Source organism: Gavialis gangeticus, unplaced genomic scaffold, assembly GCF_001723915.1.
Source record: "Gavialis gangeticus isolate Ggan-Ray unplaced genomic scaffold, GavGan_comp1, whole genome shotgun sequence".
Taxonomy (NCBI): Eukaryota; Metazoa; Chordata; order Crocodylia; family Gavialidae; genus Gavialis; species Gavialis gangeticus.
In genome coordinates, this window is record NW_017729006.1 from 31,188,455 (window position 1) to 31,199,894 (window position 11,440).

At 41.0% G+C, this 11,440-nt stretch overlaps 1 protein-coding gene across 1 annotated transcript in view; it reads left to right on the forward strand.

The window, feature by feature from the left end:
* Window positions 1-11,440, forward strand: part of POU6F2 (POU class 6 homeobox 2) — a 393,965-nt gene that overhangs the window by 316,149 nt on the left and 66,376 nt on the right. The window lies entirely within an intron of this gene.

Below are 11,440 nucleotides of genomic sequence, written 5' to 3' on the forward strand. Positions count from 1 at the left end.
CTCCCCAATTGGCTTCCTCACACATCACCAGGGATTCTGGTTTTTCCTGATTAAAAAAAAAATCACAAATTCTCTGCTAAAAAAATCACAAATTCTCTGCCAAAATAAACCAAATCTGTGATTAAAATTAAAGGCCCCCCACAGTCCCCCTGTCCCTGCTAGTGTCCCTCATTCCCCACCCACAGCCTTGCTGGTGTCCCTTGCAAACCACTCACAGCCCCTGCCCCCCCAGCTATTGCTGGAGGGGGGTCCCCAGCTGCCAGGGCTACTGACCAGACTGCAGCATCCTGCCCCTGCTCCCCCCCACTTCAGGCTCAGGCAAAGCAGCTCCGCACTGCTGCACACACTCCCAGGGGGCAGGGGGGACCCACACCCCCCAGATCTGTACCCAGGGCAGGTACAGTTTGAGGCCCCAGCCAGGAGCAGAACAGGCTGCAGGTGGCTCACCTGAGGGAGGGGGAAGGCTGGCTCCCTGCTGCCACATGCACTCCCAGGCACCGGGGGGACCCGCCCAGATCTGTAGGCTGAAGGCTTGAGTTCCCACCCTACTTCTGTAGCCTGGCAGGCATGACCCAGTGCTGCTGGGGACAGTGGGGCCACACAGGGATTCTCCACTGCTTCTCACCCCCACGCTACCCTGACAATGTGCCCCCTGCTTGTGCTGGTGCTTTAAGGTGCATAGCCCCATGCCACTGCCCTCACTGCAGCCCTGCATATAGAAGGCCCATCACCGGGGCAGTAGGGGTACAAGATATGGTGAGGAGGTTTTTCATACGGCTCCTCTACTTCCTGACGCACCAGGTCACAGGGGAAGGGGGGCAGGGGCAGGGTGGCAGGGAACAGCAGTGAGAAGAGGGCCTGCTGTTCCCTGCTGCCCTGCTTCCCTCCCCTGTGACCCAGTGCAGCTGGGAACAGTGGGGCCACGTGGGGATCTCCTAGCAGCTGCTTGCCCTGCACTGCCCTGGTGATGCCTCCTGAATGCATTGAGCTGCACTGAGGGAAGTGGTGACAGGTGCAAAAGGCTCCTCACCAGGGCAGTGGAGGGGCAAGGCCATCCCCACATGGCCCTGCTGTTCCCAGCCATGCCAGGCCATGCCTGTGGAGCTGCAAAAGCCCTGTAGGAGGGAAGCAGGGTGGGAGCTCGAGCCTGCAGCCTGCCCCGCATACCGATCTAGGGGACATGGGTGCTCCATGAGAATGAAAGACATGGAGTGCACAGCCAGCTGCACATGGACCACAAGCAGCACTATGGGCCCTTAAGGGAAGCCACGCATGGAGCCGCCAAGACTGGTTGGGCCAATAGTGCCACTGGTAGTCCACCTGCTGCCAGCTGGGCACGCCTCATGGTTCACCAAGACCTCCCCACTCCCTCAACCCCCAATTCACCCCCAAACCAGCTCAGCCCCCACCAGGTCACACACACACACACACCCTGCCATAAGCCCCACTTACCTAACCTTACAGGCTCCAGAAGGAAAGTGAGCCAGAGGTAAGCCTTGTGACTAAAAGTCTCAGGCCCCACCCTTCCTCCTCTCCGTCCCCCTCCTGCCCCTTTTGCAATCAGCTTGTGCAGGCTGGAACTCTGCCCACCTGCAGAGCTCTTTGCAAATTGGGAAATCTGTGGTTTTCTCCATTTTTCCATGGGAAATGGAAAAAATGTATCACTGCACTTCATACACTGATAGCTTCATGATGGAATTATCACCTTGCTGTTGTCCATCCTTGAGGTAGTGAAAATGTGAATGACTAAGGCCAGGTCATTGTCCAGCATGTTAGGAAAAAAATGCCCTAACCAGTTAGAGATTATAGAATCTATTACACCTGGATGCTGCTCTGTAAGAGATTAACATCACTGAAGAATCCGAGAATATCACTAAACTACAAACTGCAATCTAAACTACCAATCAAGCATCTTTAGTTTGAACCAAAAGAGACTATACTGTGGCTGTGAACTTTTCAGAATTATGTCCTTTCTTGCTTGGGTTCAGCTTTAAGTAGTATTCTTCATCAGTGAGTTGATTCCACCCCACCACGATCTATTTTGGTATGTTATATGTGTAGGAGATGAAGGACAGGTAGAGTTGTGCATCATCTTCATACTACATGCCCTTGAGTCCATGTCATATGACCAGATCACCTAATAGTAGCCTGTACATATTGAAAAGTATTGAAGAGGCAACTGATTTATTCACTGGCTGCATCCCCCAGGAAGGCTGCATGGCCTGTAAAAGTCCTAGGGAACAAGTTAGAAATATTAGTTATGAGTTATTAGTTTGCATCTGTGGCTATGTTTATATGGATGCTGAAATCACCAAGGATGACACATCGGGGCTAGTTCATGACCATCCCCTATGTCTTCTTGACTACAAAATCCAACTATGTTAAGGGAAAAATCTTTCATTACTGAATGCTCCTCATGTAAAAGGAGAATAAAATTGCAGAGGCATTTGACTGAATCATACTGTGCAAAGCCAGGGGGCTCTAAGTTCTATTTATGTAGCATAGCATTCATAATGGTAACCCAGCACCTTGAGAACCCAGTTCTGGACCCCACTGATTTCTGACTGGGCCACCAATACAATGATACTTCTCCAAAAGGAAGGGATTATGGGCTTTTGCCACAGAGCCAGGGAATTCCTCTATATTAATATGTATCTGCCAAGAGTTACATAGAAAATTCAAGCAGAAAAAAATTCTAGTCATCACCATAGCCATATGTTTTGAAGATCATTGGATCAGAACCTGAAAGGGCATGGAAGAGGGACATGTCATGTCCTTGACAAACTAACATAAATAGTTGTTGTTATCAACAGAGTTTTGTGTGCATGTGTATGCAAATGAAACAGATATCAAAAAGAAAAATTAATTTTAAAATAACTTGGCTAATGTTTTCAAACATATGCAGGTTTTAAAGGGCTTTCTCATTTAAACTTGCTTTTATGCATGAATTAAGTAACTGTTACCTCTAGGATAAGCATCTCTTACAAATGATGAATGAATTATTATCAGTAATGGCAAGGATCAGTCTTTTTGTTTAAACACAACAAAGAAATCATTAAAGAAAATAACAATATCCCTTAAGCTATTTCTTCTTTTTATCACGCGCTCCCCATCCTCTATTTTTCTATGCCTCATGATGAAGATTCAATGCAGAGTTTTGCTTAGTCACTCCTCCTACCTAAGAAACAATTCATATATTCTTCCAGTTCAGAACTCCTCAGGAGATAATTTAATATCAAGATGCAGTGCACTGAATATCTAAATAAACATTCATTCTACTGTTTGATGCATCAAATACTATGACATAGCCAACTTTCAAAATAAATTATGTGTTTTAGAGGTTGGATATGTCATATTAGCACCCAACCAGTGGATAAGAAAAGAGAAATACATCAGAGAGTGATTAGGACATCAGGGAGACAGTTTAGAGAGAGATGAGGGGTACAGGTTATAACGTTAAAATAAAGCTAGCTAGCAGGAAAGAAATAATATAAATAGGTCATTGCAACCCAAATGAAAAAAAGTTTATTTTAAGTTGATCTGATTCTTACAGGATATATGTGCTAAGCAATGATATGACATGTTTGATAGGAAGGATAGAGAGGAAGACCCAAAGTGAAGAGAGAAGGGTGATAACAACTGCACATAATATTTAAGTATGAGTACCAGGATGTAGCACCCATTTGGCCCATAGTGTCAGCACTGTCACACACATCCTATCAAATTAAATCTCTTCTTCATTTCATTCTGAATTTCTCTTATTTTGTTCTTCTCTATAGTTTTAATACTTATCTTTAACTTCATTTGATCTTTTTTGCCTGTTTTTTTAAGTTCCTTCTTTAAATTGCAGAGTAAAATGGTGAGCTAACTGAAATTTCATAGATTTCATAGATTTCATAGACATTAGGGCTGGAAGGGACCTCGGAAGATAATGGAGGCCTGCCCCCTGCTGGAGGGGCAGGAAGTCAGCTGGGGTCATAGGATCCCAGCAAGATAAGCATCCAAATTTCTCTCGAAGGCGTTCAATGTAGGTTCTTGAACCATCTCCGGTAGCAAGCCATTCCAGGCCTTGGGAGCTCGGACAGTGAAGAAATTCTTCCTTATGTCCCAGGCTGAAACAGTCTTGCAGGAGTTTATAACCATTCAACCTTGTCATCCCTTGGGGTGCTCTGGTGAACAATCGTTCCCCCAGATCCTGGTGAGCACCCCTGATAAACTCGTAGGTGGCCATCAGATCACCCCTGAGCCTGCGCTTTTCCAGACTAAAGAAATAATGATGAATGGATACCCAGCATCATGATGAAGTATATTTCAGTGACAGCCTACTTCCAAAACATCCAGATATGTCCAAATCTCTTTTTCCTGCACCACTTCCCCTCTCTAGCATTCTCTTCCCCAAGCTTTAGCATCACACATGCATATATGCACACTTACATTGTACCCCCTATCTAGATTTCAGAAACTAAGATCATGGTACCATTCCACTGATCAGGACACAAAGGCAAATGAAGGACAAAACTGGGAGGAATTTGAAACAGCAGGCCACTACTTTACCTTAACCATCATTGGGATGCTATACATGCATCTAGCTCACATGCCAACCTTCCACCTGGGTACAATGCAGGCTCCCAGCTGATAACTAGCATCTCAGGGTAGACTATCATCAGGCTACAGAAGAACTCAGATAATTTATCAATCTTCCTCATTTCCCCTCCCTCAAAGAAGTTAGAGGGTGCCAAAGGGAACCGCAGCCTGTGAAGGTTTCAGGCATCCCCTTTTCTTTATAGGCACATCAGCAAAAAATCCAGGCTCTCACTTGCTTCTGGGAACTTTTTTTACACCACATGCCAGCCACAAATTGAGCATTAAATGTTTCTTCATCATCCCTCAATATTAATGTCCAATACCTGCTCTTTTTATCCTAGTTGTGCCTCTGCAATCTTGCACGGCAAGGCAAAAATATACTGAAATGACATCAAGTAGGCTAACTATAAATGCTGAATTATTTACAGGTTAAAAAAGCAGGTACATGTTTAAATAAAGATTTGATTGTTCCCAGGGATAGATCTAAATATTAATAAGTGGACATGTATGAGGATCTAGATGATGAAAAAGCTTGATGCATTATTTCTTTGCTGCTGGCAATCGCCACATGGTTTGGTACAACTGGCTTCTTCTACACAAGGGGACAAAAATTGCAATTCTTATCTGGCCAAGAAAACCATGCTTTATCAGCTGAGCATTAAGAGGAAGATAGCAAAGGTTATGCCCACAGCATGACTCACCCTGTACTTCTTTAGTCCCTAATTTTTTTTAACACAAATTCTCAGCACCTTCCAAAACTTTGGCCGAGGCAGTCTTCAGTAGTTGAAAGTTGATCTTTTGGCAGATAAACATGGTAATCTACAGATTGTAGTTCTACATGCACCAGTACTTGAGGTATTTATATTCTCAGGTGATTATTATTATTATTTATGCTGGACTCAATGCACATGTAAAGCCAGATGTAATATATTTTTGGATAGTTTACCTAGCTGCTCAGCAGTGCATTTTCACACACACATACATAGCCACTCAAATATATTTTTCACTTTTGCATCTATCTATAAGGACACATATACATATATTTATATGTGTGTATGGGTGTGGATCTAAATATATGTGTGAACAGATATATGTGTAGGGGATAGGTACTCATGAATAGACTCAAACAGATAGATCAAGCTATGAACAGAGATGTTAAAAACCTCATAAACAAAAAACACATTTTGTGGACATTATTTCAAGGAAGGCATTTAGCTAAATCTCTTGCCAAGTCAAATATCTTAAAAGATATCCTACATGCGCCTCCTCCCATATACATACATCTCTTGCATCTGCATGCATATCTGCCCCCAGTTTCTTATCTCCAGATGGAAGAAAACAACAAACCAGTAGAACAATTGGTGTAGAGAGAAGAAATTTCTGCAAATTGCAGTCACCAAGGCAAAATCCCCATGAAAAGTGTCACTGAATTGTTAAAGTTCATGTAAAGTGGGCAGGATTCTATTTAGCGTTGGTGAGGCTACATCTGGAGAACTGTTGAGTTTTGGGCCCCCACTACAGAAAGGATGTGGACAAATTGGAGCAAGTCCAGTGGAGGGCAACAAAAATGGTGAAGGGGTCTGGGGCACATTACTTATGAGGAGAGGCTGAGGGAACTGGGTTTATTTAGTCTGAAGAAGAGAAGACTGAGAAGAGATTTAATAGCTGCCTTCAACTATCTGAAGAGTGGTTCCAAAGAGGATGGCATTAGATTGTTCTCAGCTGTGGCAGATGACAGAACAAGGAGCAATGGTCTCAAGTTGCAGCGAGGGAAATTTAGGTTAGATATTTGGAAAAACTCTCTCACTAGGAGGGCAGTAAAACACTGGAACAGGTTACCCAGAGATGACATGGTATCTCCATCCTTGGAGTTTTTCAAAACCAGGCTAGACAAAGCCTTGGCTGAGATTACATAGCTGAGGATGGTCCTGCTTTGGGCAGGGTGTTGGACTAGATGACCTTGCAAGGTCCCTTTCTATGACTTACTTTTATGGTTTCTTCTGGTGGATTTACACAGAGTAAGATACACAATGCCATTTATCAAAGCTACAATGATGAAGGCATCTTTGTCAAGTTTTGAAACTGTGTCATATAAAGTCTAACAGTATAAAGCTGAAAATCTTCAGAAAATACAATTTTTAACTAATTTCTGGGTCAAACTTTCACCAAAAAACACAACATTTTCAAGAAAATGTTAGCTTACTTAAACTGCTATGCCAGAAAGGTTACTAGCAGCAACAATTACACTTGCTTATTCAAACTCTTTTATATACAGTAGTGAACAGCAGAAGTTGTACTTACTAGAAAAGTCTCTCAATCCTATAGTGTGTCCAATATTTTAAAAATAAAAACACATGAGCAAAAGTACTACAACAATAGCCTTTTTCCTGAATGCAGATAAAAATATTTATGTGAAGTATTACTGAGTCAAGTTCAAATTCTCATAACCGAATATATCAATGGAAAGAGTAGCTGGTAAATAGCATTTACTGAAGCAAGTTGAATCCACAGCTCCCTCCTGCCTTTTATTTCTCCTTAAAAATCATATGCAGTAAAAAAAACCAACAACAACAACAAAAAAGAGCAAGCATGAATGATGCATTCCTGATTCACTAAATCACTATGGTCTTTGGCAACAGCACAAATGTAAAAATGTTTAAATCGGCTTTATAGTACCCAACAAATGATGCAAAAGGAGCCCTCAAAGAACACACAGTGAGGAGAGATAAATGAGTATCGTGTCAAGAAGGCAATTTCTCATCCAGTTGGTACAGAACATGAAAATTTGACTTCCAAGAGATGGTTAGGGATTCTTTCTAATAAATCTTCACTTTACAGTCTTTTCTAGTTTTTTTAAACTTAGTTTTTAAGAGCTGTTTAAAGTACTCCCTTCCCAGTGAAATGTGTCAAGATATTACCCGCCAAGTTGAAATTGTTTAACCATAGCATAACTGTATCCATGCTTTGGTACATACTAGATACAGAGGGTCAAATACATTTTTGTTTTATGCTGAACTAAAGTTGCATCCTATAAGCCTTTTCTGAAATTTGGAAAAGGTCATTTGTTTTGTTTTAAAGGTCACCTGCAAAGGAAAAAAAAATCTTGTGCTTCTTTCTTATGCACAGAAAAGATCTTAACTTTTAAGATACCTGTTTCTTAGAAGTTACAAATTTAGATCTAGAATACAATTTTCCAAACCACCTCACTGACTTGGCAGCCTAAATCTATTTGAAATGACTTGCACACTCAATACCCTAAAATCTGTTGGGCTCTTAGCGTGGTAAGTGCCAAAGTTATTTTCAATGTGCTTTTGAAAATGTGACTGGTAGGTTCCTAAATTGCTTATGGTGTGTAGGTTACTGCACTTACAGGGCCTGAAATATAGTATGGAGATATCCCAGCTAGATATCAGATGCCATCTAGTTGTGGCAGCATGGAGCTCAGTGTGGCCTAATTTGCCTTATTTCTGTGACTGCAGTATAGATATATGATAGCTTATTTAAAAAATTGTATTATGGTTTCCTCTATTTTTTCCTGGAAGACTGCATGGATGAATAACTAAAAATTAGCATCCCAAATAGTAGGAAAATGAAAGCTATGTTACCAGTCTTACTACTTCAGATTCTTTGGATTTAGTTTAGTTTTGTTAGCTTTTTGCTAAGCCAAACACCTAGGTCAGCCAGTGGAGTGGACATTCTGGCTAAATATGGATATTCAGAAAGCCAGAGGTAGAATCAATGAGAGTTTCATGGTTTTCTGTAAGCAGCGTAGTTTAGATCAGTAGTGAACAGAACACACATTCGTCCCTTGGTGGGGGGGGGGGGGGGGGGGGGCAGATTTAGACCAGTTCCACCATTTTTAAACCAGTCTATGTGTGCCAAACTTCTGTTCTGTTACAGGTATCAACCACTTTTGTATGCCAAAGTTCTGTTCTGTTACGGGTATAGACCAGTTTCCAGTCACTTATACCAGTAAAAGTGTAATATCTATATCTGGCCTCTATCTGCTTAAGATTCAACACCTCTGACCTTGCAATTAAGGGCTGAGAAAGCATTTCAACCCTGTTATGTGATCTTGGAAGAATTCAAGGTTTTATATTGCCAATATTTCTCAGGTTAAACTTTGGAGCTTTCTTTATCAATTATAAAGAAACAAGGCAAATGCCCCTTTTTCTTTTATCCATCACTCTTTACATTCCTGGGCACATATACAATCTCTTAGCTTGTAAAAGACAAAAAGAAAAAGAAATACCAATGTCTAATGATGCAGCCTAGTTTCACTGTGTTTCTAGCACAGCTCAAACCAACAAATATGAGAAATGTCACAAGGGATCCTAATTGCCTTAAATGTTTGTGCTAATAAATACACCAAGGAGGTTATGTTCAAACAAGCTTTGGATGCTTATCTCAACCAAACTTCCTAGCATACTTTTTATGCTCAGGCACACAAGTATTACCAGCATAACCAAATGCTTTTATTCAATTTCTTTTCATTTATATCAGAAGGAGCAATACCCACTATGAATTAGTAACACATTCTCTACTGTTAATGAAATTCTAGTATATCCAATAGGATTCCACTTGTTTTATAACAGTGGAGATTCCAGATCTTACTAGGTCTTAATCTGATTTTGTTCAATATTACAGTATTAATATCCTGTAAAAAACAGAAATAAATCCCTAAAAAAAGTGATTTAGCTTTTATGCTAAGGCACAAAGCTTAATCCAGTGCCTTTGAAAATCAGTGGCAAACCTCATGTTGGCTTCACTGGACATTCAGTATTATGGTATCACTACAACAACAGTGGCTAAGGTTTTCTTAGGCAGGACCTAAGGGAGGCACCTAGCTTCCATTGACTGTCAAAAATGTTGTGTGGCTGCTTGCACTTTGTGCCTTTGAAAATCTCCCTGTAATGTTCTCTACCTGGTGACTATATCCTGTCATTAATTAACTCCCTTAATAGGCTTTTTCTCCATCTCTAACTGTGATCCACTGAACTTGCCTACCACAACAATATAGTCTGTTCTTAAGCGTTTGATGTAGTCAAGATCATACCTGCAGACGTGGTTACAAAAGATAAGGAGTTGCAATAGTTTGGTTACCATACCTATCTCATGAGGCCCAGAACAGAATCTGAAACTTCATAAAAAGGTATTGTAACTTTATATTTTGTCTGATGAACATCTGAAGAAAGGGAGGAAAGGAATGAAGAAAGCCCATGTGATTTGAAAGGATGCACCTAACTCTCTACCTGAATCTGTATTTTTTTTAAAAACCACAGTGTTCATGAATAAGGGTGCAGATTATTCACCTGTGAAAGGGGAGTGCATTTTTATAGGATAAACTCATCAGCATAATTCTAATGAGTTATGGTCTTTGTTGTGAGAAATAAGAAATCCTGTGGTCTCACCCTAAAGAACATTAAAAAAGCATTACTGGCAGGAAATTGAAAAAGTAATATATGTTTGAATGAATATGACAACTTTTTCTGATAGAGCAGATAGATAAATGTAGCATACAAGTTTCAAAATACATTTAATTTTGCCACTACAATGGATATTCTCTTCATAAAATATATATGAATCAGCTTTGAATCATAAAACTTGACTGTGATAAACAAATGCATATTTGATAACTTTCTTCTTTCCCCCTGTTTTAGATATCTGTTTCTTTTCCAGGGTTCTTTGTTGTTTATATTTCTTTAAACTTTCCTTTCTGATAAGAGTATCTCATCTGGTAACTTTATGCAGGTTGAAGTTGAATGAACTTCACTTTTAATCTGAGAAACGGGTTTTGATTCAAGGCTATCATAAATGCGCAATGATGCCTAACTGCCAGTAAATTCAATGGCAAGATGTTTGGTCATTATCTTCTAAGATCACCTCATGTATGAGAAACAAGTAGAATTTAACTTTATATGAATAAGGAAAAGCAGACAGTCTCCCCAAATTCCTCATACATCAGCTGAAGCTAAATCCTAACATTTCAAACAAAAAACTTATAAAAGTTCCAGGATCTCTAGGCCTAAATTACTGCCATTTTATTTTCAAGGGGGAAAGCAGTGCATTATTGGTTGAACAATGTTGGGACTAGTCAGTGTTATAGTGGGATAGACAAATGAGATGGAAGGCCTACAGCTTGGTCACAGTATAGTATAGTATATCAATCTAATTTATACTGTCTTTAAGCAGTCAGATTCAAGTCTCGCTCTCTGAAAACAGTGGGCCTCATTCTGAAAATGGCCTCTAATTTTGATGTCGCTGCATTTCACCCGAAAATAATTAATGGCACTTTCAGATCCCAGCCTTTAAACTTCCAGCAGTGTCATTCTCCGCTACATTCACCTAGTTGGATGTCTCAGTCTTCATAGAGATTAGGATGTCTCAGGAATGCAGCGCAAGGGGTTTTTAAATATCAGGGCCAATATCCATCTGACTCAAACTTGTTTCCTTTTGTAAAAATAAGGAAAAAGCATGTGCTCAAATTTTAGCTTTGAAATCATAAATAACTGAGAAAGGCATAATGTTATAATGTATTATGTATTTTAGGAGGGCGAACTTCAACGAGCTAAGGAGGATAGTTGGAGAAGCGCTGAAGTCTCAGAGGGGAGGGGAGCCGGGTGTCCAAGGGGAGTGGTCGCTCCTTAAGGAGACGATCCTCCAAGCCCAGAGGAAGGTAATCCCCAGGAGAGTCAAAGGGGGCAGGAGAGCATATAAGCGTCCATGGCTCACTAAAAACATCCGGGAATGTCTCCTTGCCAAAAAGGAGGCTTACTCCCAATGGAAAGGAGGGGTCATCACTAAGGAGGACTATTCTGCAGTTGCTCGGGGATGTAGGGGGATGGTTAGGAAGGCC